Raw genomic sequence first — 16,343 nt, forward strand, 5'->3', positions numbered from 1 at the left:
AGGTGGTGGTAGATGGAGGTTATAGCGAGGAGGTGGTAGATGGAGGTTATAGTGAGGTGGTGGTAGATGGAGGTTATAGCGAGGAGGTGGTAGATGGAGGTTATAGTGAGGTGTTGGTGGTAGATGGAGGTTATAGTGAGTTGGTGGTAGATGGAGGTTATAGTGAGGAGGTGGTAGATGGAGGTTATAGTGAGGTGGTGGTGGTAAATGGAGGTTATAGTGAGGTTGTGGTAGATGGATGTTATAATGAGCCTCTGGTGGTCACTTATGTACTATAATAAGATGCTGCTGATAACCCTCCTGTGCTGTAATGAGATGCTTCTGATAACACTCCTGTGCTGTAATAAGATGCTGATGATAACCCTCCTGTGCTTTAAAAAGATGAGGCTGATAACACTCCTGTGCTGTAATAATATGCTGCTGATAACACTCCTGTGCTGTAATAAGATGCTGCTGATAACACTCCTGTGCTGTAATAAGATGCTGCTGATAACACTCCTGTGCTGTAATAAGATGCTGCTGATAACACTCCTGTGCTGTAACGTAATCTTCACACGTTACATTTTTGCTGTTTTTTTATGCACATTAATAGTGGCTTTTACATCATGAGCGATAGCTGAGATCTCAGACCTCTCATGTACACACTTTGCTTTTTTTCCCTGCAGCACGTTAATTCTTTCAGAGTTTTTGCAGCATTTTTTCCATGATTTGAACGCGATTAAGAGTGCAAAACGTTGTCATCAGTTTTTGGTGAAATCAAAACTCTGGTACAGCAGAATAAGAAACACATTTCAGTACAACGAAGTAGAAGTGGAAAGGAGCACTCACCATCCAGAAGAAATGTTCAATCTTTATTGCGGCATAAAATGTATAGCAAGGTCTCACAGGAGAACGTGGGTGTCACATTTATTTTTGTGATTTTCTCACGTTTATACCATAGTTTATTGGCATCCTCACATGAGCATGGCTTTTAGTACTTGTACAATTTAGTTAAATTAATTTTAATTAAAGTAAATAATGCCTGACCAATCCAATGCCAACCAATGTGTGAAAGTGAACAATGTTCGACCAACTTCACTTCCCCCACTGTTTTACATTTGCAGCTGTATATTTTTTCATTATCTCATAAGAACTTTGTTGTTTAGCATAGTCATTATTATTTCAGACATATATAAAAAAAACTTTTTTGACTAAATAATTTAATAAAATTGCCTTTTCAAACATATTTATGATTTCAAACACGTTTTGCTCTGGGGACCTAACACCTTGTTTTGTTCATGCTAGCATAGTAGAAGCCAAGCTGTAATGTGAGAGCCTGAAAAAGACAGCAACAAAGCCATTAAAACATTTGTTTTGTCTGCAGTTTTTTTTACTTCCGTGAGATCAGGTTATGGCTGGAGGAAAAAAGCAACATGTGAACCTAGCCTAATAGCTATATAATATATAGATAGGGGCTGATATTGTGGTGGTTGTTAGCTGGTCCTACAATGCTGGACAGTGTGGAGTGTGGACACTTTCTCCCCTCCATAGCTCCATGCACAAGAGATCTAATTATTGGGGAATGTGAGTAATTGGTGAGAGTGAGCGCTCACATGTGTTTGGCTAGGTGTGTACATGGCTATGTGGCACTCGAAGTCCCCCTTCCCTCCATCCTTGTTTGCTTAAAATCCTGTGGGACATAGAGGGGAAAGTATGAACACTGAGACAGTCAGATGTAGAGAGACAGTGGGGGAAGAGCGTTGTAGGAGTCTCATAGAGTGAGCCTACACCAGACTGAAGGAAGGAGGAGAGAAGCTCCAGGAGGAACAGGAAGAAGAAGGACTTTGGGAAGAGGCTACGTGCAGGCAAGAAAACTTGAGAAGGTAAGAGAAAGCACCAGGAAGCATTCTCCTAAACATACGAGTGTGCGAATGGATGGAAAATGTATGCAGGGTGATTGACAAGAGCATGCGGTTATATGACAGCGTAAGTGTGTGATGCAGAAGAAGGGACAGCGTAAGTGTGTGATGCAGAAGAGAGGACACCGTAAGTGTGCGATGCAGAAGAAGGGACAGCGTAAGTGTGTGATGCAGAAGAGAGGACAGCGTAAGTGTGCGATGCAGAAGAGAGGACAGCGTAAGTGTGTGATGCAGAAGAGAGGACAGCGTAAGTGTGCGATGCAGAAGAGAGGACAGCGTAAGTGTGCGATGCAGAAGAGAGGACAGCGTAAGTGTGCGATGCAGAAGAGAGGACAGTGTAAGTGTGTGATGCAGAAGAGAGCACAGTGTAAGTGTGTGATGCAGAAGAGAGCACAGTGTAAGTGTGTGATGCAGAAGAGAGGACAGCGTAAGTGTGCGATGCAGAGGAGAGGACAGCGTAAGTGTGCGATTCAGAAGAAGGGACAGCGTAAGTGTGTGATGCAGAAGAGAGCACAGTGTAAGTGTGTGATGCAGAAGAGAGGACAGCGTAAGTGTGCGATGCAGAAGAGAGGACAGCGTAAGTGTGTGATGCAGAAGAGAGGACAGCGTAAGTGTGTGATGCAGAAGAGAGGACAGCGTAAGTGTGTGATGCAGAAGAGAGGACAGTGTAAGTGTGTGATGCAGAAGAGAGCACAGTGTAAGTGTGTGATGCAGAAGAGAGGACAACGTAAGTGTGTGATGCAGAAGAAGGGACAGCGTAAGTGTGTGATGCAGAAGAGAGGACAGCGTAAGTGTGTGATGCAGAAGAGAGGACAGTGTAAGTGTGTGATGCAGAAGAGAGCACAGTGTAAGTGTGTGATGCAGAAGAGAGGACAACGTAAGTGTGTGATGCAGAAGAGAGGACAGTGTAAGTGTGTGATGCAGAAGAGAGCACAGTGTAAGTGTGTGATGCAGAAGAGAGGACAGCGTAAGTGTGTGATGCAGAAGAGAGGACAGCGTAAGTGTGTGATGCAGAAGAGAGGACAGCGTAAGTGTGTGATGCAGAAGAGAGGACAGCGTAAGTGTGTGATGCAGAAGAGAGGACAGTGTAAGTGTGTGATGCAGAAGAGAGGACAGTGTAAGTGTGTGATGCAGAAGAGAGGACAGCGTAAGTGTGTGATGCAGAAGAGAGGACAACGTAAGTGTGTGATGCAGAAGAGAGGACAGCGTAAGTGTGCGATGCAGAGGAGAGGACAGCGTAAGTGTGCGATGCAGAAGAGAGGACAGTGTAAGTGCGATGCAGAAGAGAGGACAGTGTAAGTGTGTGATGCAGAAGAGAGGACAGCGTAAGTGTGTGATGCAGAAGAGAGGACAACGTAAGTGTGTGATGCAGAAGAGAGGACAGCGTAAGTGTGCGATGCAGAGGAGAGGACAGCGTAAGTGTGCGATGCAGAAGAGAGGACAGTGTAAGTGCGATGCAGAAGAGAGGACAGTGTAAGTGTGTGATGCAGAAGAGAGGACAGCGTAAGTGTGTGATGCAGAAGAGAGGACAACGTAAGTGTGTGATGCAGAAGAGAGGACAGTGTAAGTGTGTGATGCAGAAGAGAGGACAGCGTAAGTGTGTGATGCAGAAGAGAGGACAGCGTAAGTGTGCGATGCAGAAGAGAGGACAGCGTAAGTGTGTGATGCAGAAGAGAGGACAACGTAAGTGTGTGATGCAGAAGAGAGGACAGCGTAAGTGTGTGATGCAGAAGAGAGCACAGTGTAAGTGTGTGATGCAGAAGAGAGGACAGCGTAAGTGTGTGATGCAGAAGAGAGGACAGCGTAAGTGTGTGATGCAGAAGAGAGGACAGCGTAAGTGTGTGATGCAGAAGTGAGGACAGCGTAAGTGTGTGATGCAGAAGAGAGGACAACGTAAGTGTGATGCAGAAGAGAGGACAGTGTAAGTGTGTGATGCAGAAGAGAGCACAGTGTAAGTGTGTGATGCAGAAGAGAGGACAGCGTAAGTGTGTGATGCAGAAGAGAGGACAGCGTAAGTGTGTGATGCAGAAGTGAGGACAGCGTAAGTGTGTGATGCAGAAGAGAGGACAACGTAAGTGTGTGATGCAGAAGAGAGGACAGTGTAAGTGTGTGATGCAGAAGAGAGCACAGTGTAAGTGTGTGATGCAGAAGAGAGGACAGCGTAAGTGTGTGATGCAGAAGAGAGGACAGCGTAAGTGTGTGATGCAGAAGAGAGGACAGTGTAAGTGTGTGATGCAGAAGAGAGGACAGTGTAAGTGTGTGATGCAGAAGAGAGGACAGCGTAAGTGTGTGATGCAGAAGAGAGGACAACGTAAGTGTGTGATGCAGAAGAGAGGACAGCGTAAGTGTGCGATGCAGAGGAGAGGACAGCGTAAGTGTGCGATGCAGAAGAGAGGACAGTGTAAGTGCGATGCAGAAGAGAGGACAGTGTAAGTGTGTGATGCAGAAGAGAGGACAGCGTAAGTGTGTGATGCAGAAGAGAGGACAACGTAAGTGTGTGATGCAGAAGAGAGGACAGTGTAAGTGTGTGATGCAGAAGAGAGGACAGCGTAAGTGTGTGATGCAGAAGAGAGGACAGCGTAAGTGTGCGATGCAGAAGAGAGGACAGCGTAAGTGTGTGATGCAGAAGAGAGGACAACGTAAGTGTGTGATGCAGAAGAGAGGACAGCGTAAGTGTGTGATGCAGAAGAGAGCACAGTGTAAGTGTGTGATGCAGAAGAGAGGACAGCGTAAGTGTGTGATGCAGAAGAGAGGACAGCGTAAGTGTGTGATGCAGAAGAGAGGACAGTGTAAGTGTGTGATGCAGAAGAGAGGACAGTGTAAGTGTGTGATGCAGAAGAGAGGACAGCGTAAGTGTGTGATGCAGAAGAGAGGACAACGTAAGTGTGTGATGCAGAAGAGAGGACAGTGTAAGTGTGTGATGCAGAAGAGAGGACAGTGTAAGTGTGTGATGCAGAAGAGAGGACAGTGTAAGTGTGTGATGCAGAAGAGAGGACAGTGTAAGTGTGTGATGCAGAAGAGAGGACAGCGTAAATGGGTTAGTAACTGGCTTAGTGATAGAAAGCAGAGGGTGGTTATAAATGGTATAGTCTCTAACTGGGTCGCTGTGACCAGTGGGGTACCGCAGGGGTCAGTATTGGGACCTGTTCTCTTCAACATATTCATTAATGATCTGGTAGAAGGTTTACACAGTAAAATATCGATATTTGCAGATGATACAAAACTATGTAAAGCAGTTAATACAAGAGAAGATAGTATTCTGCTACAGATGGATCTGGATAAGTTGGAAACTTGGGCTGAAAGGTGGCAGATGAGGTTTAACAATGATAAATGTAAGGTTATACACATGGGAAGAGGGAATCAATATCACCATTACACACTGAACGGGAAACCACTGGGTAAATCTGACAGGGAGAAGGACTTGGGGATCCTAGTTAATGATAAACTTACCTGGAGCAGCCAGTGCCAGGCAGCAGCTGCCAAGGCAAACAGGATCATGGGGTGCATTAAAAGAGGTCTGGATACACATGATGAGAGCATTATACTGCCTCTGTACAAATCCCTAGTTAGACCGCACATGGAGTACTGTGTCCAGTTTTGGGCACCGGTGCTCAGGAAGGATATAATGGAACTAGAGAGAGTACAAAGGAGGGCAACAAAATTAATAAAGGGGATGGGAGAACTACAATACCCAGATAGATTAGCGAAATTAGGATTATTTAGTCTAGAAAAAAGACGACTGAGGGGCGATCTAATAACCATGTATAAGTATATAAGGGGACAATACAAATATCTCGCTGAGGATCTGTTTATACCAAGGAAGGTGACGGGCACAAGGGGGCATTCTTTGCGTCTGGAGGAGAGAAGGTTTTTCCACCAACATAGAAGAGGATTCTTTACTGTTAGGGCAGTGAGAATCTGGAATTGCTTGCCTGAGGAGGTGGTGATGGCGAACTCAGTCGAGGGGTTCAAGAGAGGCCTGGATGTCTTCCTGGAGCAGAACAATATTGTATCATACAATTATTAGGTTCTGTAGAAGGACGTAGATCTGGGTATTTATTATGATGGAATATAGGCTGAACTGGATGGACAAATGTCTTTTTTCGGCCTTACTAACTATGTTACTATGTTACTATGTAAGTGAGTGATGCAGAAGAGAGGACAGCGTAAGTGTGCGATGCAGAAGAGAGGACAGCGTAAGTGTGTGATGCAGAAGAGAGGACAGTGTAAGTGTGTGATGCAGAAGAGAGGACAACGTAAGTGTGTGATGCAGAAGAGAGGACAGTGTAAGTGTGTGATGCAGAAGAGAGGACAACGTAAGTGTGTGATGCAGAAGAGAGGACAGCGTAAGTGTGTGATGCAGAAGAGAGGACAACGTAAGTGTGTGATGCAGAAGAGAGGACAGTGTAAGTGTGTGATGCAGAAGAGAGGACAGCGTAAGTGTGTGATGCAGAAGTGAGGACAGTGTAAGTGTGTGATGCAGAAGAGAGGACAGCGTAAGTGTGTGATGCAGAAGAGAGGACAACGTAAGTGTGTGATGCAGAAGAGAGGACAGTGTAAGTGTGTGATGCAGAGGAGAGGACAGCGTAAGTGTGTGATGCAGAAGAGAGGACAGTGTAAGTGTGTGATGCAGAAGAGAGGACAGTGTAAGTGTGTGATGCAGAAGAGAGGACAGTGTAAGTGTGTGATGCAGAAGAGAGGACAGCGTAAGTGTGTGATGCAGAAGAGAGGACAGTGTAAGTGTGTGATGCAGAAGAGAGGACAGTGTAAGTGTGTGATGCAGAAGAGAGGACAGTGTAAGTGTGTGATGCAGAGGAGAGGACAGCGTAAGTGTGTGATGCAGAAGAGAGGACAGCGTAAGTGTGTGATGCAGAAGAGAGGACAACTGTTGTGGATTCTGTTTTTGGGCTCCCTCTGGTGGTTACAGATGGTACTGGGTGACTTGTGTTCTCTGCGGTCTCTGGTGTCCACCTGTTCTATCAGGATATGGGAGTTTCCTATTTAACCTGGCTTTCTTGTCATTTCCTCGCCGGCGATCAATGTAATCAGTGTGTCTTGTTACCTCTGCTTTCCGCTTCAGTAGTCTTCAGGACAAGCTAAGTTTTTGATTTTCCTGTTCCACGTTTTGCTTTATTTTTGTTTTAGTCCAGCTTGCAGTTATGTGATTCCTTGTTGCTGGTTGCTCTAGTGGGCTGATATTACTCCTCATGTTCCATGAGTTGGCACATGAGTTCAGGTAATTTCAGGATGGTATTTTGTAGGGTTTTTCGCTGACCGCGCAGTTCACTTTTGTATCCTCTGCTATCTAGTTTTAGCGGGCCTCATTTTGCTGAATCTGTTTTCATTACTACGTATGTGCTTTCCTCTCATTTCACCGTCATTACATGTGGGGGGCTGCTATTTCTGTGGGGTGTTTCTCTGGAGGCAAGAGAGGTCTTTGTTTCTTCTAATAGGGGAAGCTAGTCCTTCGGCTGGCGCGAGACGTCTAGAATCATCGTAGGCACGTTCCCCGGCTACTGCTAGTGTTGTGAATTAGGTTCAGGATCGCGGTCAGCTCAGTTTCCATCACCCTAGAGCTTGTTCTGTTTTTTGTGTGCTTGTCCTTTTGTGATCCCCTGCCATTGGGATCATGACAGTATCGCCGGCCCGAAAAGTGGTAATCGTATTGGCTGAAGTAGGAGGAAAAGTAGTCTGAGGAAGTTTTTTTTTTTTTTTTTTTTTTTTTTCCTTTCCTCAGAGTTTGCTGCCTAGCCTTAATTGCAGCCTGGCTGCGTCTTACCTCCTCTTAATCCTTGAATGGCTCTGACCTCAGCTGTTTATCATGGACGTCCAGAGTTTGGCTTCCAGCCTGAATAATCTTGCTGCTAAGGTTCAAAATATACAAGATTTTATTGTACATGCTCCTATGTCTGAACCTAGAATTCCTATCCCAGAGTTTTTTTCTGGAGATAGATCTAGTTTTCTGAATTTTAGGAACAATTGCAAGTTGTTTCTTTCTTTGAAATCTCGCTCCTCTGGAGACCCTGCTCAGCAAGTCAAAATTGTAATATCTTTCCTGCGGGGTGACCCTCAGAATTGGGCATTTGCATTGGCACCAGGGGATCCTGCGTTGCTCAATGTGGATGCGTTTTTTCTGGCATTGGGTTTGCTCTATGAGGAACCTAACCTAGAGATTCAGGCTGAAAAAGCTTCATTGGCTCTCTCTCAGGGGCAAGATGAAGCAGAAATATATTGTCAGAAATTTCGGAAATGGTCGGTGCTTACTCAGTGGAATGAGTGCGCTCGGGCTGCAAAATTCAGAGATGGCCTTTCTGAGGCCATTAAAGATGTTATGGTGGGGTTCCCTGCGCCTACAGGTCTGAATGAGTCTATGACTATGGCTATTCAGATTGATCGGCGTTTACGGGAGCGCAAACCTGTGCACCATTTGGCGGTGTCTTCTGAACAGGCACCTGAGACAATGCAATGTGATAGAATTCAGTCCAGAAGTGAACGGCAAAACTATAGGCGGAAAAATGGGTTGTGTTTTTATTGTGGTGATTCAGCTCATGTTATATCAGCATGCTCTAAACGCACAAAAAAGGTTGATAAGTCTGTTGCCATTAGTACGTTACAGTCTAAGTTCATTCTGTCTGTGACTCTGATTTGTTCATTATCAGCCATTTCCGTCGATGCCTATGTGGATTCAGGCGCTGCCCTGAGTCTTATGGATTGGTCATTTGCCAAGCGCTGTGGGTTTAGTCTGGAGCCTCTGGAAGTCCCTATTCCTTTGAAAGGAATTGACTCTACACCTTTGGCTATGAATAAACCTCAGTACTGGACACACGTGACCATGCGTATGACTCCCGTTCATCAGGAGGTGATTCGCTTCCTGGTACTGTATAATTTACATGATGTCTTAGTGCTTGGTCTGCCATGGTTACAAACTCATAACCCAGTCTTGGACTGGAAAACGATGTCTGTGTTAAGCTGGGGATGTCAGGGGGTTCATGATGATGCACCTCCGATTTCTATCGCTTCATCTACTCCTTCTGAGGTTCCTGTATTTTTGTCTGATTATCGGGATGTTTTTGAGGAGCCCAAGCTCAATTCGCTTCCTCCTCACAGGGATTGCGATTGTGCTATAGATTTGATTCCTGGCAGTAAATTTCCTAAAGGTCGTTTATTCAATCTGTCAGTGCCAGAGCATACTGCTATGCGGGATTATGTTAAGGAGTCCTTGGAAAAGGGACATATCCGTCCATCTTCGTCTCCTTTGGGAGCAGGTTTTTTTTTTGTCGCCAAAAAAGATGGTTCCTTGAGGCCTTGTATAGATTACCGTCTTTTGAATAAGATTACGGTCAAATATCAGTATCCTTTGCCATTGTTGACTGATTTGTTCGCTCGCACTAAGGGGGCTAAATGGTTCACTAAGATTGATCTTCGGGGTGCGTATAATCTTGTGCGGATTAAGCAGGGTGATGAGTGGAAAACCGCATTTAATACGCCTGAGGGCCATTTTGAGTATTTGGTGATGCCTTTTGGACTTTCTAATGCTCCTTCTGTCTTCCAGTCCTTTATGCACGATATTTTCCGTGAATATCTGGATAAATTTATGATTGTGTATTTGGATGATGTTTTGGTTTTTTCTGATGACTGGGAGTCCCATGTTCAGCAGGTTAGGAAGGTGTTTCAGGTCCTGCGGGCCAATTCTTTGTTTGTAAAAGGTTCAAAGTGTCTCTTTGGAGTCCAGAAGATTTCTTTTTTGGGGTATATTTTTTCCCCTTCTACTATTGAGATGGATCCCGTCAAGGTTCAAGCTATTTGTGACTGGACGCAGCCTACATCTCTTAAGAGTCTGCAGAAGTTCTTAGGCTTTGCTAATTTTTATCGTCGTTTCATAACTAATTTTTCTAGTGTTGTTAAGCCTTTGACGGATCTGACTAAGAAGGGTGCTGATGTTGCTGATTGGTCTTCTGCGGCTGTGGAGGCCTTTCAGGAACTTAAGCGCCGGTTTTCTTCTGCTCCTGTGTTGCGTCAGCCAGATGTTTCGCTTCCTTTTCAGGTTGAGGTTGATGCTTCTGAGATTGGAGCGGGGGCGGTTTTGTCACAGAGAAGCTCCGATTGCTCGGTGATGAAGCCATGTGCGTTCTTTTCTAGAAAGTTTTCGCCCACTGAGCGGAATTATGATGTTGGTAATCGGGAGCTTTTGGCCATGAAGTGGGCATTTGAGGAGTGGCGTCATTGGCTTGAGGGTGCTAGACATCGTGTGGTGGTCTTGACTGATCACAAAAATCTGATTTACCTTGAGTCTGCCAAGCATCTGAATCCTAGACAGGCTCGTTGGTCACTGTTTTTCTCCTGTTTCGATTTTGTGGTTTCATACCTGCCAGGTTCAAAGAATGTGAAGGCGGATGCTCTTTCTAGGAGTTTTGTGCCTGATTCCCCTGGAAATTCTGAGCCCACTGGTATCCTTAGGGATGGGGTGATTTTGTCGGCTGTCTTCCCAGACTTGCGACGTGCTTTGCAGGAGTTTCAGGCGGATAAACCTGATCGTTATCCGCCTGAAAGACTGTTTGTTCCGGATAATTGGACCAGTAGAGTCATCTCCGAGGTCCATTCTTCTGCGTTGGCAGGTCATCCTGGAATATTTGGTACTAGAGACTTGGTGGCCAGGTCTTTTTGGTGGCCTTCCTTGTCGAGGGATGTGCGTTCTTTTGTGCAGTCTTGTGAAGTTTGCGCTCGGGCTAAGCCTTGCTGTTCTCAGGCCAGTGGATTGTTGTCACCTTTGCCTATCCCGAAGAGGCCTTGGACGCACATTTCCATGGACTTTATTTCGGATCTCCCTGTCTCTCAAAAAATGTCCGTCATCTGGGTTGTGTGTGACCGCTTTTCTAAGATGGTTCATCTGGTCCCCTTGCCTAAGTTACCTTCCTCCTCTGAGTTGGTCCCTCTGTTTTTTCAGAACGTGGTTCGTTTGCATGGGATTCCGGAGAACATTGTTTCTGACAGGGGATCCCAGTTTGTGTCTAGATTTTGGCGGACGTTCTGTGCTAAGATGGGCATTGATTTGTCCTTTTCGTCTGCATTCCATCCTCAGACGAATGGCCAGATGGAACGAACTAATCAGACCGTGGAAACTTATTTAAGGTGTTTTGTTTCTGCTGATCAAGATGACTGGGTTACCTTTTTGCCGCTTGCCGAATTTGCCCTTAATAATCGGGCTAGTTCTGCTACCTTGGTTTCTCCTTTCTTTTGTAATTCGGGGTTTCATCCTCGTTTTTCCTCTGGTCAGGTGGAGCCTTCTGATTGTCTTGGAGTGGACATGGTGGTGGATAGGTTGCATCAGATTTGGAGTCATGTGGTGGACAATTTGAAGTTGTCCCAGGAGAGGGCTCAGCAGTTTGCTAATCGCCGTCGCCGCGTGGGTCCTCGACTTCGTGTTGGGGACTTGGTGTGGTTGTCTTCTCGTTTTGTTCCTATGAAGGTCTCTTCTCCTAAGTTCAAGCCTCGGTTCATCGGTCCCTATAGGATCTTGGAAATTCTTAACCCTGTGTCGTTTCGTTTGGATCTCCCGGCATCGTTTGCTATTCATAATGTGTTCCATCGGTCGTTGTTGCGGAAGTATGAGGTACCTGTTGTTCCTTCGCTTGAGCCTCCTGCTCCGGTGCTGGTGGAGGGAGAATTGGAGTATGTTGTGGAGAAGATCTTGGATTCTCGTGTTTCCAGACGGAAACTTCAGTATTTGGTCAAGTGGAAGGGTTATGGTCAGGAGGATAATTCTTGGGTGGTTGCCTCTGATGTTCATGCTGCTGATTTGGTCCGTGCATTTCATAGGGCTCATCCTGGTCGCCCTGGTGGTTCTCGTGAGGGTTCGGTGACCCCTCCTCAAGGGGGGGGGTACTGTTGTGGATTCTGTTTTTGGGCTCCCTCTGGTGGTTACAGATGGTACTGGGTGACTTGTGTTCTCTGCGGTCTCTGGTGTCCACCTGTTCTATCAGGATATGGGAGTTTCCTATTTAACCTGGCTTTCTTGTCATTTCCTCGCCGGCGATCAATGTAATCAGTGTGTCTTGTTACCTCTGCTTTCCGCTTCTGTAATCATCAGGACAAGCTAAGTTTTTGATTTTCCTGTTCCACGTTTTGCTTTATTTTTGTTTTAGTCCAGCTTGCAGTTATGTGATTCCTTGTTGCTGGTTGCTCTAGTGGGCTGATATTACTCCTCATGTTCCATGAGTTGGCACATGAGTTCAGGTAATTTCAGGATGGTATTTTGTAGGGTTTTTCGCTGACCGCGCAGTTCACTTTTGTATCCTCTGCTATCTAGTTTTAGCGGGCCTCATTTTGCTGAATCTGTTTTCATTACTACGTATGTGCTTTCCTCTCATTTCACCGTCATTACATGTGGGGGGCTGCTATTTCTGTGGGGTGTTTCTCTGGAGGCAAGAGAGGTCTTTGTTTCTTCTAATAGGGGAAGCTAGTCCTTCGGCTGGCGCGAGACGTCTAGAATCATCGTAGGCACGTTCCCCGGCTACTGCTAGTGTTGTGAATTAGGTTCAGGATCGCGGTCAGCTCAGTTTCCATCACCCTAGAGCTTGTTCTGTTTTTTGTGTGCTTGTCCTTTTGTGATCCCCTGCCATTGGGATCATGACAGACAACGTAAGTGTGTGATGCAGAAGAAGGGACAGCGTAAGTGTGCAATGCAGAGGAGAGGACAGCGTAAGTGTGTGATGCAGAAGAGAGGACAGCGTAAGTGTGCAATGCAGAGGAGAGGACAGCGTAAGTGTGATGCAGAAGAGAGGACAGTGTAAGTGCGATGCAGAAGAGAGGACAGCGTAAGTGTGCGATGCAGAAGAGAGGACAGCGTAAGTGTGCGATGCAGAAGAGAGGACAGCGTAAGTGTGTGATGCAGAAGAGAGGACAGCGTAAGTGTGTGATGCAGAAGAGAGGACAGCGTAAGTGTGTGATGCAGAGGAGAGGACAGCGTAAGTGTGTGATGCAGAAGAGAGGACAGCGTAAGTGTGTGATGCAGAGGAGAGGACAGCGTAAGTGTGTGATGCAGAAGAGAGGACAGCGTAAGTGTGTGATGCAGAAGAGAGGACAACGTAAGTGTGTGATGCAGAAGAGAGGACAGCGTAAGTGTGCAATGCAGAGGAGAGGACAGCATAAGTGTGTGATGCAGAAGAGAGGACAGCGTAAGTGTGCGATGCAGAAGAGAGGACAGCGTAAGTGTGTGATGCAGAAGAGAGGACAGCGTAAGTGTGCGATGCAGAAGAGAGGACAGTGTAAGTGTGCGATGCAGAAGAGAGGACAGCGTAAGTGTGTGATGCAGAAGAGAGGACAGTGTAAGTGTGTGATGCAGAAGAGAGGACAGTGTAAGTGTGCAATGGAGAGGAGAGGACAGTAAGTGTGCGATGCAGAGGAGAGGACAGTGTAAGTGTGCGATGCAGAAGAGAGGACAGCGTAAGTGTGTGATGCAGAAGAGAGGACAGCGTAAGTGTGCGATGCAGAAGAGAGGACAGCGTAAGTGTGTGATGCAGAAGTGAGGACAGCGTAAGTGTGTGATGCAGAAGAGAGGACAGCGTAAGTGTGCGATGCAGAAGAGAGGACAGTGTAAGTGTGCGATGCAGAAGAGAGGACAGCGTAAGTGTGTGATGCAGAAGAGAGGACAGTCTAAGTGTGCGATGCAGAGGAGAGGACAGTGTAAGTGTGTGATGCAGAAGAGAGGACAGTGTAAGTGTGTGATGCAGAAGAGAGGACAGTGTAAGTGTGCGATGCAGAGGAGAGGACAGTGTAAGTGTGCAATGCAGAAGAGAGGACAGTGTAAGTGTGTGATGCAGAAGAGAGGACAGCGTAAGTGTGCGATGCAGAGGAGAGGACAGCATAAGTGCGATGCAGAAGAGAGGACAGTGTAAGTGTGTGATGCAGAAGAGAGGACAGCGTAAGTGTGTGATGCAGAAGAGAGGACAGTGTAAGTGTGTGATGCAGAAGAGAGGACAGCGTAAGTGTGTGATGCAGAAGAGAGGACAGTGTAAGTGTGTGATGCAGAAGAGAGGACAGTGTAAGTGTGTGATGCAGAGGAGAGGACAGCGTAAGTGTGTGATGCAGAAGAGAGGACAGCGTAAGTGTGTGATGCAGAGGAGAGGACAGCATAAGTGCGATGCAGAGGAGAGGACAGCGTAAGTGTGTGATGCAGAAGAGAGGACAGCGTAAGTGTGTGATGCAGAAGAGAGGACAGCGTAAGTGTGTGATGCAGAAGAGAGGACAGTGTAAGTGTGCGATGCAGAGGAGAGGGCAGCGTAAGTGTGTGATGCAGAGGAGAGGACAGCGTAAGTGTGCGATGCAGAGGAGAGGACAGCGTAAGTGTGTGATGCAGAGGATTTCATGTTGGTTGTCGGTCTCCTGTGAGGGTTTTATATCTCGGTTCTCCCTCCTGTGAGGGTTTGATATGTCGGTTCTCCCTCCAGTGAGGGTTTCATATGTGGGTTCTCTCCGTACTGTGAGGGTTTCATATGTGGGTTCCCCCCCTCCAGTGAGGGTTTCATATGTGGGTTCTCTCCCTCCTGTGATGGTTTGATATGTGGGTTCCCCCCCTCCAGTGAGGGTTTCTTACATCGGTGCTTACCCTTCAGTGCAGGAAAGATATACTGTATATCTTGGTACCGTGTTAGCCAGTAGATAGAATAATATTTTGAATTGAGAGTCCTCAGTGGTTGATACCTTTTATCAGGCATGAAGAAGAGACCTGAGTAGTCTCGAAAGCTTGCAATTTGTTACCATCTTTTCAGTTAGCCATTAAAAGGTATCAACCACGGAGGACTCTCAATTCAAAATATTATTCTACCCTTCAGTGAGGATTCCCTGCTCTGGTGAATGAGGTCCCTCTATTCTTGAGTTTTGGATATATAGAGCTGGAGGAGCCAGTTGTGTGCACACCAGTAAATCATGGTGCTTGAGGTTGTAGGTCTGTCTCCTGTGCTTGCCAGTGATTTAGCGCTGTGCGTACAATAACACATATGGAGCCTCACCATGTGTCCGCCAGCATGGAGCTACTGCTTGGTCTTAGATGGTGGTCAGGACATAGGACTGTGGCTGATTAGAGCATGTCTGAACATTATAAATCAGACACAACCCCATGACTTGCTCACAAAGTAACCAGACTAAGTCCAGCTATGTTGGCTATTGGCTTCTTGGTCAATGGTGTCTGTGTTGGCCAGATTCTGGCCGTACATGTAGCAGTGGCTGCCGCTGTAGTCTACATACCAGGGCTGCTGATCTTGCTCTGATTGACAAGTTCTCTCTATTTTCCTCTCACGTGATGTCTGGGCTCCTGCATTATGGGCCCTAAGCTCAGGGGTGGACGGTTCACTGAGTGACTGTCTGGACTCATATCTCGGCGGCACTCTGCTGTCACAATGGTGTATAGTAACTTTTCATTGTCTTACCGGTGACTATTGATTACGACAAGAAAGCTGTATGGGGTAAGAAGCGTGGAGACTTGTGAATAAAGGCACCTAATTCATGGGCTGATAATCAGCAAAGTTCTACTTCATTATCGTTGGGTCACAAGCGATCGGCTAATTTACGTGGCTTGCATGTCTTCCTGCATCAGCAAAGATGTGCTGCCGACAATATGTGCTGTACGGGGACCGAGAAGTCGTGGTAACTATTAATGGCCCGCACAATTTGTACCAGCCAGAGTAAGGCTTCTTTCACACTTCCATTTTTTACAATCAGTCACAATCCGTCAAAATGTTGAAAAGACGGATCCTATGCAGATTGTAAAAAACAGGTGCACTGGGTCTGTTTTTTTGACGGATCCGTAGAGGCTATGTGCACACGTTGTATATGCATCTTCGCCGCGTTTTTTCACTGTGAAAACACATACATATCACAACCCATCTTAAAAATAATAAAAAAAATAAAAAATTGTGATATTCTTACCTTCCGTCGTCCCTCGCAGCCTTCCGGCGTCCCCCGCAGCCTTCCCGATGCTTGCGATGCTCCCGGCAGCTCCCGTTCCCAGTGATGCCTTGCGAAATGACCCAATGACGTAGCGGTCTCGCGAGATGCTACGTCATCACAGGTCATTGTCTCGCCGGAAGGTAAGAATATCATGATTTTTTATTTTTTTTTATTATTTTTAACATGGGTTGTGTTGTGTATGCGTTTTCACAGTGAATAAATGCGGCAAAGACGCATACACAACATGTGCACATAGACTTAAATTCTGGCAACAACTGCCTTGACGGATCCAGTGCATCCGTTTTTTACAATCTGCACAGGATCCGTCTTTTCAACATTTTGACGGATTGTGACTGATTGTAAAAACGGAAGTGTGAAAGACGCCTTAGGTGCAGATCTACTTTTTATCTCATTGCTGCTGCTGCATGCTTCTTGTGGCCAGAAATGCTGAGTAACCCATATGGAGGAGTCAGGGAGATTTATGACTTCAGAAGAACAAGG

The 16,343-nt window shown here is 46.2% G+C and overlaps 1 protein-coding gene across 3 annotated transcripts in view; it reads left to right on the top strand.

Moving 5' to 3' along the window:
• The first annotated feature begins 1,724 nt into the window (after positions 1–1,724).
• LOXL3 (lysyl oxidase like 3) overlaps positions 1,725–16,343 on the top strand; it is a 211,583-nt gene continuing 196,964 nt past the window's right edge. For all 3 annotated transcript variants that reach the window (XM_069744978.1, XM_069744980.1, XM_069744981.1), the window contains exon 1: positions 1,725–1,862. The gene's annotated coding sequence lies outside the window, so the exon portion shown is untranslated. The remainder of the gene's footprint in view (positions 1,863–16,343) is intronic.

Source organism: Ranitomeya imitator, chromosome 1 (assembly GCF_032444005.1).
Source record: "Ranitomeya imitator isolate aRanImi1 chromosome 1, aRanImi1.pri, whole genome shotgun sequence".
Classification (NCBI taxonomy): domain Eukaryota; kingdom Metazoa; phylum Chordata; class Amphibia; order Anura; family Dendrobatidae; genus Ranitomeya; species Ranitomeya imitator.